The sequence below is a fragment of the Glandiceps talaboti genome, chromosome 11 (genome assembly GCF_964340395.1).
Source record: "Glandiceps talaboti chromosome 11, keGlaTala1.1, whole genome shotgun sequence".
In the NCBI taxonomy this organism is placed as follows: domain Eukaryota; kingdom Metazoa; phylum Hemichordata; class Enteropneusta; family Spengelidae; genus Glandiceps; species Glandiceps talaboti.
Window position 1 is genome coordinate 4,731,304 of NC_135559.1, and position 23,409 is coordinate 4,754,712.

Consider the following 23,409-nt stretch of genomic DNA (forward strand, 5'->3'; position numbering starts at 1 on the left):
TGGGCTGTACACCTGGCAAAAACCCAAATATAGTCACTATCCATGTGGATGAGTGCTCTCCCATGACGTCACCCGCACATCGAGAAAAGGCGGATAGAAACCCACATCAATACTGTTGGCAAGGAAGTTTTGTCGAGACAACGTACACATCCCACGTGAAAATATCAGACTACGATAAAACTCGGACTACTACGCCTAATCGCAAGACACCTACTACGTGGCATTGTGGTGTAAACGATACACCAGACAAGCCTATCGATGTCGACACTTCATCGACACTACCACCGGCTCTGAAGTACATGCAAGATCACTCATTCAACATGGACAAATTAACCAATACGGATATCATGTTTAAACCTAAACTGTGATACACATTACTTTGCGATATGACTCTACGACAGACTGAGATACATTCTAAATAATAATAAAAAACACAAACACTATCGCAATATACAAGCTACGATTCAGAACCAGTTCTAGTCAAATGGTTGCCTTGACGATTAGATGTTACACATGATTCCAGTAGAATCTTTTAGAAACTTATAGTTCTTTGTAATTTCCAAAAAGGTCTTATTTTGCTCAGAGACTTGGAGTTCACTTGAAAAAAAACATGAAAGTCAGAGAGCAAGATGGAAAGCAAGCTATCAGCAAACCGATGTGTGAGGGCGCCCCGTCACGGCGTACCGTACAGACTACAAACTCTAGCGGTGCCTTGATATACTATATTATGTTCAGATATACAAATGTGAGTTTCGACTCAAGGCTAGTCTGGTAGTAAGACCTGGGGGGGGGGATTGCCGAATAAAGCTGAAACCTAATGAGTGCCTCCATCTGGACGCAGTTTTAATAAAGTCAACACCAACTTCCAGAGTAAAAATAGCATCCAATAGGGGAGGGATTTGTAAAAATTATGTACTATTATATACTATAGTAGTATTTCTCTTCTCTTGTTCTGCATTCTGTTGTATGCAATAAGTGTATACTATTCACAAAACTTTTCAAATATGAACTATTTTCAATATGTGTGGATCATCCTCTCGTGCAGTGTTAGATATCTTATTTGTTTGAACCATTTACCATATTCCACATAAAAATGACCTTACAGTTGAATGGACTTTTATGTATTCCTTTAGATTGCTACGTACTTTGATTAAACCCTTTACCACACTCATGACATAAGGCAAAAAAACAGAATTGTTTCTGGTCAGCGCGCGAATCACTTAAATACCCTCGTGTCGGTCTTTTGTGTGTGTGCGTGTTTCTCCAGCCCATGCAGTCTGAAGATCCGTGAGGAAACACAAAAATAACCCTTCCTACTTCAGTGAAGACAACTGCAGAACCAATTATGAACAAGCAAATGACATCTGTCCCACATACACACTTGCTCTAAAGTACTAAATAAAAAGAACAGTAACTGTCATGAATAGTATACTGAGTGACATGTTTGTTGAGAATTAAAAAAAAAATCGCGTCACACCATTTTAGACAAACTGTCCTGACCAGAAACAATTCTTTTTTTTTTTAGGCGTTACAGACAAGTGGTTTTTCATTAGTGTCATGAATCTATAATTTTCACTTTAGTGAGTAACAATATTTCCGACAATGTGTCTATTTCGAGTGTAGTGACTGACGTCTACTGGTATGACTAAACACGCCATGTATTGTTGTGATGTAGATTGCTCGCATATCGTATTAGTGACGCTAATTAAATATATATATGTTATATTGTTTAATGTAATTAGAACAAAAGAGTATATAAGTGTATATATTGCAGTTCATGTCTTTTTGATATTCACCCTGGAGAGAGCGTTAGTCTGAGACGGACGGGGTCTGCTTCGTCCGATCTCAGCACTATCTATCTATGTACAGAAATAAAGTCACATTGTTATGCTCAATATTCGGTCTACAAGGTGCTTCAATACATTTAATGAACTTCACTATTTGATATTAGTGTGGATTCTCATGTATCTTTCAAGATGGTAACTGCGATTGAATGCTTTACACACATACAACTGGTCTTTCATTTGTGTGGATCCTCATGTCACGTGTTTCACTAGAGAGCGACTAAATAAACCCTTTAAATTTACCACAGTTTTCACAAATATACAAATGGTCTTTCACTTGAATGTGTCCATACATGTTTCTTCAGATCATTGTTTTGATTAATAGAATTAAAGCCCTTACCACACTCTTTACATACATACGCCCTTTGACTTCTATGAATTCTCGCCCGTTTTCTTAAATCATTTTTTTTATCAAACTCTTTAACACACTTTTCACATACAAATGATCTTTCATTTTTATGGAGCCTCATGTTTTGTCAAATACCCACTATGGTTAAACCGTTTTCCAAACTCTCTACATACACATGGTCTTTCATTTGTGTGAACCAGCAAGTGGTGCTTTCAGATTGCTACTTTGTTTAAACATTTAACCACACTCATTACATACAAAATAAAATGGTATTTCATTTGTGTGGATACTCATATGTGAGTTCAGGCCACCACTGTGTTTAAACCCTTTACCACACTCTTTACATGAAAACAGTCTTTCGTTTGTGTGAATTCTCATATGTAACTTCACAGCACTGCTATGTTTCAACTCTCTACTATATACACTCTGCGCATAAGAATGGTTGTTCATTTGTATGGACGATCTATAGTGTGTTTTTAAACCACAGCTTTTAATGGTCAACCCTTTACCACACTCTTCACCTACAAATAGTCTCTCATTAGTATAGCTCCTCATGTCTGCCACAAGACTGCATCTTTCTTTATAAAGCCCTTAGTGCAATCTTTACATACATAGGGTCGTTCATCATTTGTCTTTCAAAATCTACTACCAGTAAAACCTTTGCCACACTCTACACAGAAGCTGTCTTTCATGTGAATGTATTTTTTTTTTTAGATGTTCCTTCAACGCACGTTTTTCACTCTTTAGAATTTCTCCTTATAAAGGATCTGTGAATAAATATCAGTTACCAGTCTACATCTAAGGAGCAGTAAAACAGAGAAAAGTACAGTAATGTCTATGGGGTTTTTTGGGTTGTATGTGGTGAAAATTACACATTTAAATTTGTTGTATCGTTGTGGGGCCAACACAATAAATAGAAAGATGGCGAAAAAAGTTCTAAAGAAGTATACAGAAATACTCATGGCATCATGCTTTATCTTTTTATGTAAAAAGTTTAAATGATAATTCAACGTGATCAACAAGGAATACATCATCTATTATCTGGCAGCGCAGCCAGCTCTGAAGACTGTAAGATATGTCATGTTACTCTGCCCTCAACGGCCATCTCTTAATGGGTGGACCGATGTGTGAGGGCGCTCGATCATGCCGAAAGATTCAGACTGAAAGAATATTTGAAAGGGGTGCTTTCAAAACTTGCAATTCTCAAGTTTTACTCTTTGTAAACTTTAAGATTTTAGAATTTCAAAATAAAGATCGTAATAGTACTATAATGGTATGTCTGTCATATGGCTCGTCATCACCCTGCATACACGTAAAAGAATACGAGAATGAATGTTCATGAAGTCCGAGTTTAAAGTGTCAAATGAAATATCTACTCACAGAGTCAAATAATTCAAATGAAATTCACTTCCAAGAAATTTTTTGACAGTGAGTTTAATAACTGTCGCAGAAGTTTTTTCAAAAAATTGACATTTTATGCATGAAATGCAAACAATCATTTTAAGAAAAAGATAGCTATTTTGTCTATAATTATCATAAACTGACCTTCATCAAGTGTAAATATAAAAGGACTATTATGATTCATAAAATTCATCATAAATAAATGTCCTGCACACCTCTACCCCCCCCCCGAAAAAATTTACATAATTAAAAAAAAAAAGGTAAACTACAGCTACAGAAGCACCCTTGATGAAATGGTTGGACTGTGTGTCAAATGTTAATGGTCAATAACGATAAATGAAGTGATAGTTGCATGACAGTTCTCACTTTTTTATTGTACATGTAATTATACCTCAAAAAGATGTTTGGGTAATACTTGAATAACTGTGTGACCATTTTTAGTGAAATAGCCTATATGTGGGGTTAAAACAACTTTGTAACGACAGCTGTCATCACTTACAACTTATCGTTCGTAGCATGGAAATTATACCATGGGTGATATATGTACTTCCAAGTTCCATAGTCGTAGCATGGTATACCTTATTTATAGTCGTAGTTAATAGTACAGTGTGCAGACGGGGTAATTCGGGACTTGATTCCATTCCCGAGGATTCTGACAATGTCCCTTCGAATTCTCTTCACAAAACTAAGTCTTGCAACGACTACAGAACAATAATACTGTACTCCATGTATGGCATGTAGTGCCGCCCTTCTAGACTTACTTACATGTACCATGGAAGCATAACCCATTTATACTTCCATGCATGTACACAATTCTAGACATGTGTGAAGGAGGTGTTTCGTGCATACCTGGTCATTGATTATACTAGCTAGTATATGAGTTCTGCAAAATATCGTGTGTATCGTTTCGTCAAGGTTGGAACCGAACGCCAAAAGCTACTAACGTGCGTCCTTCCCGATGATGGATCCCGACCGACATCCAAACAAGGATCTAAACTAGAAATATCGCAAAATGGAGGGCGCCCTCAAACAATGGCCTTAAATTTCAAACAAATTAATGCACAGGGTGAGCGTTGATAAGCGAAAATCATCATTTATCGGTGTCATTTAGAACCTTCAATAAAACGAATGTTTCATAATTTCCGCCTGACTTTAATAATTCTGATATATCCAGACGGTCTAAAAGTATTATTATGAATTCGAAATTCACACACACACACACACACACACACACACACACACACACACACACACACACACACACACACACACACACACACAGAGACACACAGACACACATAAATACATACATACACACAGACAGACAGACACAGACACAGACACACCCACAGACACACACACACACACACATACATATACATACATACATACATACATACATACATACATACATACATACATACATACATACATACATACATAGACACACACATATATTATATACACACAAACATTATATACACACACTTTTAATGAGATTGATGGCAACCTACATGACTATGACACTCGTTTTGAAAATATTATAACTTTTATTGAAATAGTTAAACAAAAAATAACATTGCACCAAACTATTAAACATAATATACAGTTGTTAATTCTGAAACTCTAACACTAAAAAACAACTTTTTGAGACAGACAATGTAAAAAATATAATATGATGGATTGAAATATAGATTTACAGATTAAAGTCAGTTATTAGATGTTTTAACATATAATAGAAATATAAGTTGACTTGACACATAGTGTCTGTTTAACACAAATCATCGACTGAATTACATGAAGCAACTCCATGAGCAATACATTAAGCAATTCGTCACATGCAACAAATTGCTTCTTTGCATTACTCCATGTAATTAGGCCTTTACTTTAAATCATACTGAGTTTTTCACTGTGTGGTCAGACAGACCAATTATATTTTCTTTGGATGAGTTACCATTATCTTAGCAGGTTATCACTAAATTATATACATTGTAACAACATATATAGGCATGTGAATGGATTACAATGTAACAATTGTACTTGAATTTTCATGTCAGACGATAAGATGTAGCAATACTGATAAACTTTTGTCAGTCAGGCAATAAGATGTAGCAATGTCGATAAACTGTTGTCAAGTCAGACGATACGATGTAGCAATGATGATAAACTTTTGTCAAGACAAACAATAAGATGTAGCACTTTTGTCAAGTCAGATGATAAGATGTAGCAATGTTGATAAACTTTTGTCAAGCCAGATAAGATGTAGCAATGTTGATAAACTTTTGTCAAGCCAGATAAGATGTAGCAATGTTGATATAGCTTTTGTCAAGCCAGATAAGATGTAGCAATGTTGATAAACTTTTGTCAAGTCAGACGATACGATGTAGCAATGTTGATATAGCTTTTGTCAAGTCAGATGATACGATGTAGCAATGTTAATGAGATATTTGACGACACTTTGCTTCAACTCAATTTGCTTCCATTGTAAATTGTTAGGATTACAATATGTTCTGTTGCTAAAGACATCTGGTAGGAATATCATTGCATTCAAAATAAGAAATAGCTAGAAATCAAGAGAGAGTGGAATAATTGTTGGCTATCTATCTATAGAATGAGTATTTGTGGCAATATGTTGATCAAATTAACAATACTGTTACCTTCCATCAATTTTCCAATATCTTATTTTCTGTAACTTTTACAGCAAAGTATTTCTTACTGTAAACCCTCGCTGCAATATTTGCTTAAATTGGCTTTTATGATCAAACCAACTCAATATACAAAATAGTCCCAACAAATGATACAATTACTGCAGTTAACCAACAGAGACCGTTCATGTAGGTCCGTGGTTAAACAGCAGGCATGTTAAATGGAAACTGAACTAGAAGTGGTTGTTTTACCCTAGTCTTTCTGGCAGATGTCATGTCTGTCGTCCAGCTGTCTGTTCCTGAGTGATGAATCTGCAAGAAATGTTGATACTAAAGTCCCTCACTCTTGTGGCCTCGCCAGTCGGGCAGACTTCTTGCACCTTACAGAAGGACAAAGTCTGGCAGTAAGACTAGTTTTACCCCAAATTTGTGTTTAACTAATAAATGTGCTCATTTGTTACCAGGTAAACTCTTATATAAAGTGTTAATACTTTAGGTATCATGAATGCTATGCCCAATTCCAGGTATAACTACATACAACTAGAAACCATGGACTTTAAAGGTTAATTGCTGAAGTTTTACATCCAATTTTCGTGAACTGGTAGATAAAATAATGATAAACTTTGAGTCTTATAGGTGTCAAAATACATACCACTTTTTTGGGGACAAGCATATTTTTTTCAGTGCTGCATGCATGTGATGCCTACCTTTCCATGTTTGAAGTTAAACCTTTCTTGTTATCAAACAGCCAGATTAGCAATCATAATTTTGTATTTCCTACAGTGAAAATATTATTGTACCATATTACTTCAATTGCAGATTATTAATGCTGTCTCCCCCTCCATCCCCCCTCCCCCCATGAAAGTGATTACAGTCTGAATTCATCACTTTGTTGTATTTCTCTAAAAATCATTCACTATTTATTCATTTAAGTGTTAATTATCTCATAATTGTGCTAAAATACTCCATTATTTTTCTAAAATGTACAGAATTTGTAAATTTAAAAATCTTGAATATTTTATAGTAATACGTAGTACCGGGGTAGAAATATACCTCTCTGGTTCTGTGGAATACTCCATTCTCATATGGGGGGACACAAGCTTTTAGATACAACATTTGGGTACGACATAAGATATTCAGTATAGATTTGAAAAGCAGCATAAGATTACTTCGTTGAAGACAGCTGTCTTGAAGTTTCTGAGCACAATATATTACAAAATCAGCAATTTCTGAGCATGCGATTTTGAACTCATCATTATATGGCTTGTCTACCCTATACGATCAGAATGGAATATCCCAGTTTGTGATTTTATTCAAAGATGATAACTACTATATACAGTAAATATAAAGATATTTTCATACAAATAAGAACAAAAGAACTTGAACATAGGAATTATAAACAATATGTGTTACTTGTTATATTTCGAATAAAAATACAACACAAACTAAATTACCAACAAATTCACAATTATAATGCTTTGCGAAGACAGATTACAATAATACTTGCAAATCTTTCCAAATACAATTAATTGTAAAATTACATGGATGGAACTGCAAAGTCTTAAAATGTTGATAAAAACTTTAAGCAAGATTCTAGCTAGACAAAATTAATACCAAATACTTTTTTTTTCATAAGATAACAAACTGTGAGGTATAACATTGAGTTACACACCGCTCAGAGTTAATTTGGATTAGGAATACATACATGACTAAAATTGTGACTTTTTCTGTTAGTCTTATGTGCATGGTTATTTTCATGACTCCATTTTGTAAGTCCTGGGCAGACAACCTTTCAAAACAACATGGGTCTTTATTTGTAGTTTGTAAAAACAAACGTTAGAGTAAATGCTACATGTTGACCTGTTGAGGGCGCTGTTGCTTATCGACGAGCAACAAACTAAATGAGGGCAGTATAACAGTGACTAATATTCTTTCATTGAATCCAATTCAAGGGTCAATCTAAGGTCACTGACAACATCCTTGATAATGAAGTTGAACAGTTATCACATAACCGACTCTCTATGGAAGCACGTTTCTACAAGTCTATATGCCTGGTTTATCCAATTTTTTAAATCTGGAACTATTTCAGTCATTCACTGTCCTTGGAAGACATTTGTATAATTTACAATGTTTTAACATTTTTATTTTGTTTGATTTGAAATGATGTCAAGGTTACTACAGGGCTTGTATTTTAAATTTGACACATCCTAAAAATGTCAAGAAATGATGATACGCTTTCCCGTGAATTGCTGTGCAAACATAGTTCCTGTAAGAGTAAAGCTGATGGTGCTACAACATAAGTTAGCAGACCTGTGCAAAGTATCAAACTAATTACCCACAAAGTAAGAGCAGCACGACTGAAATGTGATAGAATTTAAGAATAACATTTTGCAGAAATGTGTCTTTTTAGCAAATACACAAAACAAAGACTCTCTCTACATTTTCGACTAATATTTTTAAAATTTACTTATGTACATGAATACAGTACAGTAGTAGTCCAGAGACTTGGCTATCTGGTTTGACATTGTCGTTCCCTAGCATCACAATAAGCCAGTATGTCGTGTCAGGTAACCAAGTCTCTGGGCTAACAGAATAGATAATCTACTTTTTCAAGCCTGTATGTCGAGTCAGATAACCAAGTCTCAGGGCTAACAATTCAGATGAATCTACTTTTACAAGTAAGAGTTTGTTTCTACTCTCACACACATTACTAGATAGATCATTAATGCTGTAGACAAAAAGGCTAAGTGTTTCTACGCTTGAGGCTATCTGAGATTTTAAGGATTCAAAACCATGGACAGCCACTAGATTTGAGAGTCCCCAACTATAAGCAGCAAACACCCTCTTATCACTCAAGTGCAGCATGTAGCATTGAACTCTAGGAGGCAAAAATCTTGTCACTGATAAGACAATTTGACCTGAATATAAATGAAGTTGCCCTCTTTAAACATGCACATAATAGGACATACAATGCAGAGAAATATAACACATGCAATTTGTAATCTTTTAACTATAACGAAGGCTTCAAAACTATAAGAAAATCTCTCTTTAGTTTCAACGATAGAAGTTGGATAAACATAACTCCAACTATCTTAAAATTGGAGGTAAAATCACAGTCTGAAATAAGGTAGAAACCTCAGGAACACATACTCTCAAAACATGGCCGCCACTAACATGGCCGCCATTATGAAGGCCTAATATTTGAGCTAAGTCTGCAAGTCATTTCAAGTGTGTTCATTCATTTGTTATACATAAATACATAAAATATCCAGTTCATGTGGACATAGTATTTCTATAAATATCAAGACAACAGTCTTTGCCTTGTAACATTTCATTACAGAGTTGTTTGTGCCTCCAACAAAATGTTGGAATATTGAATAATTATTCCATAAGTTAAAGGTGTACTTTTGGTATTTCTACACCTTCAAGTAAAAATATTTTACAGTTGTACTATCTGTAAATGTTTTTGTCTCCAAGTCACAACTTGGAGTATAACTGTCACTGATGCCACCTCTTCTGCTTCAAAAGAATACCCCCATCCCCATCTGCACCATTATTCACTAAAATAGCAGAAGGTGAATATTATATTTCCTTGATTACATTTTAAACATAATTATAATTCATGGCCATTTTTCCTCACATATTTTCATAAATTACATAGTTATATTCTGTATGTCATAAAGTCTGAGATGTGTTGGGTTCATTTTTTTTCTAAATTTTCAAAATTCTACTGAAAATATTAAATCTGTATGAAAGATTTGGCGGGAAATGTTGATGACTACCGTATGTAGACAGATGTTCCTTGATGACAGATCGTCAGATTGGCTTCAGTTTTGTGTATTATGAAGGTCAGAGATTTAGAGTTGAGTTTCAGCTAGAACTGACTTCTGTCAAAATTATTCAGACGTCCATAATAATGTGATTTACCATTCCCTGGTGAAATTCTGCTATCTAAAACTATAAACTTCATTTTTCTTTTCACTATATCATAAAATTCCATAAAAAGTTTCTTGACAAGTTTGCTACAATTCTAGCATCAAATAACTTTTTCATACACCTGAATCTTGGAGACTTGGCAACCAAATGATCTGCATGTACAGAAATTTTAATTCACTCACAAAATATTCTGACGCCAAAATTAAGTTAACAGAAATTCTAGTTTTTTTTAAATTGTCTGGTGAGTATTTCAAAACTTTAAGTTTATTCTGACATAAAATGCCTTTTTGCCAAATTCATTCTGAAATGAATTTTAAAACATACAATTTGTGTTCCTGAAAAATGCTTTTTGTATGAAATGTTCGACACTAAAGATACATGGCTGGCAATATTTTCTAAGATGGCATTTTAGAAGGTATACCCCAGCTAAGTACATACATGTAATGTGAACTAACATAGTGAAGTAGGAAGGTATAATGATTAGTGAAAAGTGGATGTGGAGTGCCTTGTCATAAATTGGATGCTTCTGACAATAAAACCAATTTTTAGAACATTTGTCCAGCCATGTTGATAATAGACCAGGCTGACATGGGAGTACTTCAAGTCATTAGATTCAACAACCTGTCTTGTTTTCTAACAATCTGGAGTAGTTTTAGAATTTAGATTGCATTTGTACACTATTATCACCTGATTTTCTGACAATAAATCTCCGGGTGGAATGAGAGTAGAAATGCCATAGAAATTCACCTGCTGTTATGACAACAATATAAATGACTAAAAGTTGTAATTTGATGGTTATTGTGTAGAGTGCTTGTAGTAATTCATCCGAGTTTGGAAAGACAAACTCTGAGTTTGAAGATGTTTCACAGCAGCCGTTTTTTTTTTCATACCTGGTACTATACTATTTAACACAGCTAGCTTAGAAGTTAACCTTTGCTTGAGCCAATGCACTGACATTGTCTGTCTAGAGAGAATGACAGTGGCTTGGATCACGTAAGATTAGGATCAATTACTGCTATATTGAAGCAGCATGAGAGGCTTTAGGGACATTTCCAACAAACTGTTTCAAAGATATGAAAGTAGATATTGAAAACACAGCTGTGCTGTTATCCTAAGATAAACAGTCTGACACAGGGAAACTGTGTCCATGTCTTTCAATTCTTTGAATCTTATCAGTTTATGGCATCAACTTGGCTCCAGATTTTGTAGCTTCCATGCAGCACAATTCAACTCTTGTGAATACAATGCAAAATTGTTGATCTTTTCGCCTGATTTATCTTTTGTGTTGAATTGAACTCTTGATTCTGTTTATCTACCTTTGAAAAAGTGTGATAACAGCTCACATCAAATGTGTTGAGGCAAAAAAAATCACAAAATTTTACATCTGTATTCTGCAATTCTGGAGTCAAGTTTCGTGCATTGCACAGCACTGTCTGAGATACAAACAAGTTTGCAATATGGAGGATTTACATAGTTGAGAATTTTTTTGGTAAGACTAACAAAAATTTTGCAAATGCAACCAAAAATTCAAAATTTCTGTTAAAACACCTATAATCGAGTTCATTTCAGGTCTTGGCATATTAATGGCAGTACTAAACTTGCATTTCTTCTTTTCTTCGAATTGTAGCTACTGAAGCACTGTTCAAATCATGGCAGACGACAACTCAGAGAAAATGGCGGCATAGACAGACTTACATCATTATGCGAGACAAAAAATATTTTGTTAATGTTAGCACACAGAATTTGAAAATATATGCAGATTTCAACTCTGTAAATATATCAAGAATAGGTAATAGAAATAGCGAAGTGAATTTTTACGTCCTTCTGCATTCTCTTTGGAAGACATTTATATACTCATTTGAGTGAGACGTCAACCTTGACATTATGGTCTTGTCTGGGGGGAAAAAGCCTCAGTACAGGTGAAGTCTTCTCTTCAAATGGCCTTCCTTTCATAGGTGACTACCTGCAATGAAAAGACAGACAGACATAATTAATGGCTTGTCAGAATACATCGTGACCCTCTCATTACGATGTTCTTTCATTTACAATACCATCTTTGTGTACGGCAAGCAGACTCACTGTCACTTAGTTTCTATATTTGGTTTCAATGAATCAGTTTTGAAAAGAGTCGTTTCTTCTGTTCCCCTCTCTAGAAACAGGTTTTTAGAGATTTGTCAGTCTCTAAACATTTCAATAACCTACTTATGATAGTAATTCGATCAAAAGTAGTCTTTTAAAGATTCTTTCAATCCATTCCATCATTAGTTCAGGAATTCCACCTCCACAGCAATTACCGTTGTTCTACATTTATACAAAGACATGTAGTCTGATGGCTAAAGGTATTATTTCTTCAGCCTTGACATAGCTTGCACTGCATTTACATATTTCCAACATTAACACTTGGAAAATAATAATAATAATAAGTTAGTTTTTATATAGCACTTTCCCACTCTGTACTCAAGGCACTTTACAATTATGACCCCTGGCACAGAAAAGACTACATGTAAAAGCTGTACTATGAGGCACATTTTTTTAAATATTATTTTTATTTTTTTTATTCTTTATTGTTATTTTTTTTTAAATTTTATTTTATTTTATTTTATTTTAATTTTTTTTATTTATTTTTTTTTGTTGGGGGGAGGGGGTTAAGATGTGTGTAACCTGGAAATAAAGACTGTCCTGTTCTGTTCTACAACATACTGTCCAGCATAACATAACAGCATGGGTTCCTGGCACTTTCTTACATGGTTGTTCTTTCATGATATGAAATAAAACATACTTCATAACATGACAATTCAGACACGTGCTAACAACATATTGTTGTCATTCAACACATTCTTCCAGGTGATAAAGAAATGAACTATACATACACCACATAACTTGGTTATGATACATATAAGTATGATTACTATACATATCTAAATAAACTTTAGAACTTTAGAAGTCGGTTTTAAAATTTGAATAACGTTCCAACTAAAATTCCTTTGGTGTATTTTGTCCATGCGGTACAAACCTAGTACAGATATCTCCATCAAACTTTAGAAGTCTGTTTTAAAATTTGAATAACATTCCAACTAAAATTCATTTAGTGTATTTTGTCCATGCGGTACAAACCTAGTACAGATATCTCCATCAAACTTTAGAAGTCGGTTTTAAAATTTGAATACCGTTCCAACTAAAATTCACTTATTATGTATTTGTCCTTGAAGAGCAAACCTAGTACGGGTAGTACATGTACATGTCTAGTTGCACATAACAGTAAATATGGGTTAGCTAAGTCAATAGTTTACTCCTGGTGACATGTCATATCTGAATCACTAGAGACCTAGATACTACTGTGTAGAAAGGCCCCACCTAACAATAAAATAATGTATAGTATAGTATAGTATATTTTATTTGTCATGTATGTCTGGTTTCAAATTACACATCTGTATAAGGTGCCTTTACAAATCTGAGCCCACATACTTATCAAGGTCTCTCATTCTCAAGGTTATCTTTCAAACCACAGTAAGTACAAGACAGGTCACTGGGCTACACATACCTAGTATCACAGAGTACTAAACATATGACATGCAATAAGGGTTTTTCAGAATCGAAGGGACAGTCGCATGATGTCACAGAAGCTCAATAAACAAACTTAATTCATTTATTAGGGGGAGTTGGGGTTTCTGGCATCAATGTGATTGCTGAACTTAATTTTCGCATTTCCAACCAAATTTAAAAAAACTTGCACACTTTCAATGATAACACATTCTGTATTTCCTACTGAGATGTTGATAAGTTGATTAAAATTTACTGGAAACATGATATACAGTGCTGGCTTACTGATAATGTATTTACCATGGTTTTACATTGATCAATCATAATGATGTGACTGCTGCAATTTTCATCATGATTTACACCATATATAAATGTGTGAATGTTGCACGTTTGAACATTCATTCGAGAAGGGAGATGGTGGGGGGAGGGGGGAGGGGTTGAATTATAAATTGAATGATGTTCCTTTATTGAATCTGATTTTAACTGACAATGGATGTAAATTTTCTTGAGCAAAGTAACAGCAAAAATGTAAACCATACCACATCACTTATACATTTGACTTGGGTTTTTTTTCGCACTAGTTCCAAACTCAGAGCGTAAATATTTTACGAAGCTAAATCACTCGGCCTTTCGCCATGTATACAGGTAATTCAAGTAGTGAACCAGAAATGTCACAATGGCCTGTCTACTAACATGATGAATAGGACTGTAACAATTGGTAATAGAACAATTACTAGTCACTTTCACCACATTAGTGGACAGTGTAGTGTTGTCTGTCTAGTAGTAGCATTGGCTGATCAGATTTGCTGCTTACCTCACCTCTTGGGATAACTAAATACCAAATTTGAGTGAATATAGAGGGGGGAGGGGGTGATGGTGAGGAGACTTGGGTTGATTTTATCGATAATAAACTACCATCAATGAAAACCTTGCTGCCTCAATGACCTGTACACCAGATCCTACCAATTATTTCCAGACACTGATTCTCTGGGGAACTGAACAATAATGGGAAACTTACTGCCCTAAAGGAAGGCAGGCAATGTATACTTATGGTTTCCCTGCATTTTACAGACACAATAATAGATGAACAAGGCCAGGCACCTGAGGCAGTTTTAGTATCTAGGGATACACATTTGAATCATAACCCACAAACGATTTGCTAACCTATTAGCGTCATTATAACGACTGTCCTCTTTATGGCGAGCCTACCTAACGTACCTGAAGATGTCCTTTTTTTATACATTATCAGAAAACTATGCTGATTACAAGCCAAGGGTTAGAAATTCATCATTAAGTAATCTAGTCTTGTATATATATATTATAAGTCAGGCCCCTTAGGTCACTCATATTTTCCTTGACTGAACAAAGAAAAATATTGGTGAATAATATCAAATTAACTATTCACTGTAAATAGCCTTGATTCCTGTACAACTACAAACATGGAAAGTTGATAGTCATGATGAAAATCGGGTAGCTTTAAACAATAGCTTGTGATTATAAAGAAAAGTTCACTTGACCTTGTTATTACTTTGTCAAAACAATGGGATACATGCCAACCACTAAGATGACAGAATGTTAGTAACAGCAAACATTCAAACCTCAGAAGTTAGTAATATCAAACATTCAAAACTCAGTAGTTAGTAATATCAAACATTCAATACTTTAATACTAATTCTAGTCCATGTGTACAGATAATCCAACTGGACTACCCTCTTTAAATAAAGTTGATTGATTGATTGATTGATTGATTGATTGATTGATTGATTGATTGATTGATTGATTGATTGATTGATTGATTGATTGATTGATTGATTGATTGATTGATCTTGAAGACTATTTCCAAAACAACTGATTTAAATTCTGTGGCTAAAGTGACTCCAAAGTCAGACAACTAATTATTTGTCCATGTGACAATGACTACAGAGTGTATACAGTCCATCCTTGACGATATAAATGTGTTTATGTACAATTTAATACAACAATGGAGTGAATTTCTGTGGCCAAGGTGACATGATTGGGCAAGGACTACCTTCCATCCAATATTCTAACAATATGTATTGACTTTTAAAGGATGTCATTTCCTATGGCTGATTAAAAGAATGGAATGCATTTCGACATCTAAGTTAAGACATTAAATGTCTACGTAATCTATTGTCCAATATTTATCATGTTAGTCTGGGATGTCAGCTATTCACATGAGTGAAGGTATAAATCATAATGATACTATATAGGAACTAGACTATTATCATGTTTGCTATTTGACAAGCGTTTATCTTCCATTCTACTTCCTCAGTAACCATGTTTGGTTTTTAAACAATTAAATTGGAATAAATTCCTGCATCACAGGTGAGGAACTGTGTCCTCACCAGTAGTCCAATACATACATACATACATATACCGGTATGGAACTGTGTCCTCACCAGTAGTCCAATACATACGTATGTACATATACTGGTATTAAACATCCATATGGCAAAGGTTTACTAATGAAATTCCTAACTAATAATTATTTATTTATATGAAATTAAGGAAGTCAAATATGTATCATTATTAAATCAAATGCATTAAAATTATGAATTTTCAATTTCACCAACAGTTATTTGTGTAAGTTTATGCTGCACTGAGGAATTTATCAATTTACATTATCGTATCAACTTTACCTCTTTCATTCGAGGCCTCATCTGGTATTTTTTCGCTCAATTAGCAAAAAATAGAAGAATAATGAAAGTCTCAAAAAATAGGTAATTTCCTGTCATATTGAATAATGGTTATATTATATCACACGTGTGTTCCTATCAATTTTATAAATTAATAAATGATGTATCACAAGTTCTTGATCTATTCAACCCTGACAGAGATCACCTCTGACAACTTTTACGTCGGCAATTTGAACAACTATTAGAAAATAAATGTCTTATCAAGACTTTTGACTTGCATACGGTTACAGAATTATTGACCTTTGACCTGTATCAGATCCTCCAGAAAGTTGTCAATCATTTTTCAAGGTCTACTTTCATTTTTTTAAGTGATACTTTTTTTTCGCTTTTTATTTCCTCTAGCAGTTTCTATATTATCTAACTCTCTTATACCATAAAGTTTAAGATAAAATCTATTAAATTGTATCCATATATTTTTATCAGAAGTAGTATAAATTAATTTCACGGTGAAATAATCATGAAGGAAGCCTGAGAAAAAATATGACTTACTGTTAGTTTAGTTTGAAAGGGGAGACTGGTTCGTTTGCGGCAAAAGTATAGTAATTTATTTTTTAATCCTGCATAGATCTTTGAACATTTAGCTATAATTCTGATCAGGTGCAGTAAATTTCCTTGAAGATGAAGATGAAATAAATAAATACTCTCGTATTCACCAGGTGTTATCAATGTTTGATAACTGTAAGTGGTTATAAATCATGAAATGCATCACAATGAATTCACCATAGTATACTTGATATGCGTATGTTATTAAAATTCCTACACAGCCTGCAACGACACACATATCGTCAGAAAACCCTGATAAGGCATTGTTGAATTAACAAACTCTATCCCTGAAGACATGATGTAGTTACCATAGCAATAAATGACGACGATGTCTGGTTCTCTTTTATTGATTACCAGGTCAACACATCTTTTCTGTTTGGAAAACGTATTCATCTTGTTTTCCCAAATTACAATTTGTGGCATCACTCACTTTTAAGTCAATCATCTGAATCAAGTCTTCAACCATTAATACTAACAAACATCAGGGAATATTCCTAAGGCTTGTACATTGATACAGATGTGTACATCTGAAAACCACATGCAGAAATGGTGTTCTGATTTTTCATGCAACTTTTTATTCATCCTCAAAGGTAAACATTTAGATAGTGCTATACTAACCACAGGTTCTCACACACACTGACCACAAATGACATTAATTTTAGCTTCCTTATATTTGCATATTCACTATACCATTTTGCTACTCAAATTGCTACATTGTTTTATTTTGTAACCACCATGATTAATATGGAATTTTGAAATCTACAAAAGTCTGTGTGTAATCTACAAAGACTGCCGAACTAACCATCAAAGTAGAGATAATTCGATTTTTAAACGTAATTAAATTTACACCGTATATTCCAATTAGTCTGTCTTAATAGATCCTACCTACTTCTGCATTGTATTTTCACAGAATGGTAATTGTAGAATCTCTAGGGAAATTATTGCTTCACCCAATGGGACTGGTCCAAGTATCATCTGCTTGTAACTCATTCACACAGGTGTATTCATGGATGAAATTTAATCTTTCGGCCATGACATCAGTTTTCTGACATGCTACCTGGGCTGTGACTTTGTTCATGCAGAACTGTTACAGTCTTGACATCAGTTTTCTGACATGCTACCTGGGCTGTGACTGTGTTCATACAGAACTGTTACAGTCATGACATCAGTTTTCTGACATGCTACCTGGGCTGTGACTATGTTCATGCAGAACTATTACAGCCATGACATCAGTTTTCTGACAGGCTACCTGGGCTGTGACTGTGTTCATGCAGAACTGTTACAGTCATGACATCAGTTTTCTGACATGCTACCTGAGCTGTGACCGTGTTCATGCAGAACTATTACAGCCATGACATCAGTTTTCTGACAGGCTACCTGGGCTGTGACTGTGTTCATGCAGAACTGTTACAGGCATGACATCAGTTTTCTGACTTGCCCTTGCTACTTAAAACAGCACTGCTCATCTAGAACTATAATTACAGCCATAATTTTGTGAGTTGTGACTTCATACAGGACTGTTCATCTGGAAATGTTACAGCCCATTTTCTGACTTGCTACTTTACAGGACTGTTTCATCCAGAACTGTTACAGGCAGCCATAGTTTTGTGACCATACTAAACACAGGACTGTACATGGAGAACTTGCAACTATGCTACAGTTTTCCAAGTACTGCACATGAAATGCATACAGTTCTATTTCTTAATTATTACCTTTGGAAGTCTCTAAAAATGTCCCATACATCATTAATTTGCAAGTACACTGTTAGTTTGAATAAAAGCTGGTAACCACTACCTTATTCAGTTACTTTTAAAAGTGTCATAATGGTCTATCACCTTTCATTATCAATCTATCCTTGCATTCATCATCCAACAATACCATTTGACCCTAGGTCAAGGTTCACTATAGGTCAAATCAATTTACATATCTCACCAACCATTTCACTAAAGTAACACTACAGTTTCCTGCATCTAACAATATCACATGACATTGGCAAGGACAACTCTACAAAACCACCCACTAAAGTGAATTCACTAATTCAAGGTTGTCTCCTCAACAAGAAGCATAGAATTAGAATTAGAATGAGTTTATTTATATTGCGACATGTCAACAAAAAAGTTAACCACATTGTTCACAACCATGTGTTAGCCCTACATGCGTATGGTCTATGGTTAAACTGTTTTATTGTAAGACACAAGATAGCGTCCACACAAACTAAATCTACTGTCTTCAATGTGGTAGATTACACAAGTGGGTGACAGCGATTTCCTCTGTTGTGTGATTGTAATCACCCTGTCATCAAAATAGTGTAAACATTGGAAGTTCTAAAACAGTACACTGCAAGTTCAAGAAACTCTAAATAAACTAGTTTTCAGAGATGCTTCCCTACTGAGTCTATAATTAAACCAACATCCATTCAATAGCTTATCATTATTGTATCAACATGTTGCGACAATAGTTTTAGTTTGTGTCTATCTTAGAAACTGAAGGCTCAACTACCAGGGTAATATTTTGGTTCAAGATGAAAACATGGTCAAAGTAGTAGAGTTCAATATTTTAAAGTAATTATTCAGAATTATAAAATATTACTTATTTAGAACAGAAGGACTGTGACAACAAAACAATAGGTTACTATCCTCTGTTTATGTAGTGTCCACAATCACAAATAAACCAAATATTTACTTTACTCTATTCTGACAAGCAAACATTCAACACCAGATTCAGTTATACAATGCCAGTATTTTGATTATAGTGTTATATATAGATAAGACTAGACTACATGTAACTATGCAGTTGGAAGGCTATATGGCTTCATGACCCACTTGGCCATTTTCATATTACACATACCTACACGCTATGACCCAATTTGTGTGTATATATGTTAGAAGTAATAGAACGATTCTGTCTCTGGGCATTGTTTTGTAAGTGTTCATTCCAAATGTCAGCTCCATCCAGCATTTTTTAGTGTATTTGGTTATAAATACGAGTTATATGTTAATGCTAAATTGTGTGTTTGTACTAATTAACTACATGTGATCTAGTAGCTACACACTATGATCATTTTCACCATCTAGTCAAATGGATTTCTCTAACACAACATTCCATTCTTAACCACTAGTCTAGTTCCTATATGGTATCATTACCATTTACACCTCCACTCACAGTCTAGTTCCTATACAGTATCATTACGATTTACACCTCCACTCACAGTGGTTTAGTTAGAGACCATGTTGGCATCCGGACTATCTTACCACTGATAGCGGTATTTTAATGCTATTGAAGCGTTAATATAAACATGATGACATTATCGCGTTCGACTTACTTTAACACTGGAGGTTGAAATTGAGATTGTAGGTAACTGAACAAAATACATGTATTAAACCAAAGACAACTGTATGCCAGTAACCAATGACAACTGTATGTCAGTGTACAGTGTGTGATATATTATTACTGACATACACTGTTCACCCTTTCCACAGCTGATTTAGCTAGATTTTCGGTAGAATTTGTCTGTTTGACTACACATGGGGAGAGAGAAAGCAAGATCACACAAAATGACTAAATACATAGTAACTAGACTACCAGTTTAAGGAACAGTCTGACCCTGTGTATGACTCCATAATGGGAGTTCTTTATATGTACTCTATATAACCAGTCAGAACAAGAACCAGAGTCAGCCAGTAGACAGACTATTTGAAACATGGCTTCCTTCGTTTAATTTCTAGAAAAACAAACAAATGAGTACATCAATATGAAATACATTATCAACCTTGTTTATAGGTACATATTTTTGTCCACACAAAAAATTTCAGAATGAAACCTTTTTTTTTCTTCTTCTGTATATCAGTTTAATTCATTTTAAAATTGATTATTTAAATATGGTCACAAATAATACGCTAGTATGTTGTCTGAATTCTGATGGTAGAAAACACCAGAAATAGTTACAATGAAAACAGCTGGTCATGTTGGAATTCATAAATTTACCATAAAATCTACGTGTAATCAGTTCATATAGTGCAATGGTTCACTGTACTTCTGTGTGTTTTTCCCCAATATTTTTCTTCATTCAGCCTGGTAAAATGTGAGTGGCCTAAGGGGTCTTTGTAACTACAGTCGCTAGACAACCCTTCAGTCATAAGTATTTTCCTGCTGAATGAAGAAAAATATTGGAGAATTACATAATTATACCAGCGCCAGTAATAGTAAAGAAAAACTGGGGAAAGTAATGGTAATTTTGAATGACTTGGCTAATATTCCAAACACAACAGAACCAGTGATGTAGGCATGTGTTGTCGTGATATAGATGTGCGTCGTCATGATGTAGAAAGACCAGCGTATATATTCCATATTTTTGTGCTAAATGGTTCATGCAGCATGGTATAATTATAGTCAATACATACAACTAGAAGGGATTCCTAAACTATATCCTGACATTTAAAGTTCAACAGATTACATGGACCTTAGTTGAAATAGGGAGATCAATGTTATCAATCTTTTAAGAGAGAAAAACATCTATATGACTGAAGGGTGTACATGAAAATTTCATTGCTGTTCTGATGTAGAATGTACAACAGTTCTATGGATTCATCAATCTATAATGATGGCTAGGTAGAAATGAATCTGTCTTGTTGTAAGCATCAGTGCACATATGTGTATATGTGTATAGTTTTGTAGCTAACCTCTCGTGCACAGACATTTAGCTTTTTGAAATGGATGTGGTGCAAGGCTGGTATGTGAAGTGTGTGTGTGTGTGTGTGTGTGTGTGTGTGTGTGTGTGTGTGTGTGTGTGTGTGTGTGTGTGTGTGTGTGTGTGTTTATACATGTGTGTGTCCACATGTGCATGTTGTGTGTATACGTGTGTACGTGACTATATGTGTCAGTGTGTTGTGTATGTGTCTGTGTAAATATATATATCAGTATGTGTTGTGTGTATTGTCTGTCTATGTGTCTAATCAGTGTGTGTTGTGCATGTCTCAATTGAAAGTGTTCTATTCACAAACAGTTTTTGGTTTGATCATTTCCTTCTGCTGGTTGGGTAAAAATATGAACATGACAATTCAGAATACTGGGTATATGAAATCTTGGTGTCTGAATGGCTGTCATGCACACAGTGGTGGTGGTGGTGATGATGGCAATGATTGGGGGGGGGTTTTTTTTTTCGAAATGTCAGGGTTCAGAAAGAATATTCAATTTTCTGTCCATGTAGATACAGTGAACTTATGAATTCATAGATTATTTCTACCGGTTAAATAAAAACTGGAACACAGAGCTGTATGATATACACAAATCTTGGTCATGTGTGTGGGAGGGTGGGAGGGAGTAGGAGATTTATATTTTACAAGAGATGTCTCTGAATCAAACCCTAAATCTACAGTAGTCCTATCCTACTTCACATAGTTTCAAGGCTCCATTTATTATTTCTAGTAGATTTGTGGCGAAACTAAAACAAGGTGCTCCATACAGTGAATATTTAATTAGAGCAGACAATTTTACACAGCCCAGTGCACCTGTATAAAAATTTCATTGCCATCAATTTCCTTGTGGCTATAGTGCTTCTGTCAATTATATCATATCATTAAGTCTAGGAATGATATCGACAGGGCCTACTCATGGGGAACTTCTCAAAATAAATTCCAAATTATGATTTAATTATAATTATGCCCCTGATACTAAAACACTGCAATAATGGTGAGTGGAAAGCAATAGTATTCTACAACATATGTACATCATACATGCAGGTATTGATGTAATATGGCAGATCATTTTTAATTAAATAATAATAATAATCATTTGACCTACAAGTACCAGAAAATGTTGCAGATTTTTGTCTGTAACTGCGTTCACTTTATGAGTGTATACTTTGACTTTTTATCGAATGTGGTATATTTGCATTAATGTACAATACAATATGGTTTCAAAATATGTCAGCAAATGAACTATTTTCACATTTTTCTTACACCCATAAAACAAGTAAAAATTTGTCTTCCACAAAAATATTCTGAGATAAGTACAAAATAATAGGTAAATCTAGTAGATCAAATTCATCTCATGTCCCGGAAACAAAACATAATGAAAACCACTCCCTAAGTGAACGAAAAAAAATATCCCATGTTGTTCCAAGACTTCCTTAATATTAATTTCAATTCCCATAATTTCAGTTTATTGAATAAATAAATGACAATTTCTTTCATGATAATTGCAATTTTAAATCAACATTACCCACTTAATGAGTTGAAATTTATACTCTACGGCATCTATATATATTTTAATTATTAATTTTATTAGATTGATCTAATAAATATTGTAATTTTCATTTGACACAATATAATACTGTATTTATACATACATTTGTACAACTGATACACTTCTAGGGATAATTAACAGGAAGTGAGAGAGAAAATTACGTCTTAGGGAATGCTACAAGGAAGAAATGG

The 23,409-nt window shown here is 34.4% G+C and overlaps 1 protein-coding gene across 2 annotated transcripts in view; it reads right to left on the bottom strand.

Moving 5' to 3' along the window:
* Positions 1-5,180: 5,180 nt before the first annotated feature.
* The window catches only part of LOC144442858 (ras-related protein Rap-2c-like), a 30,018-nt gene continuing 11,789 nt past the window's right edge, over positions 5,181-23,409 (bottom strand). Inside the window, exon 2 of one of the 2 annotated variants that reach the window (XM_078132251.1) lies at positions 5,181-12,138. The gene's annotated coding sequence lies outside the window, so the exon portion shown is untranslated. Of the gene's footprint in view, positions 12,139-20,873; positions 21,122-23,409 lie in introns of those variants that run through there. The other variant, XM_078132254.1, reaches the window with a different exon arrangement.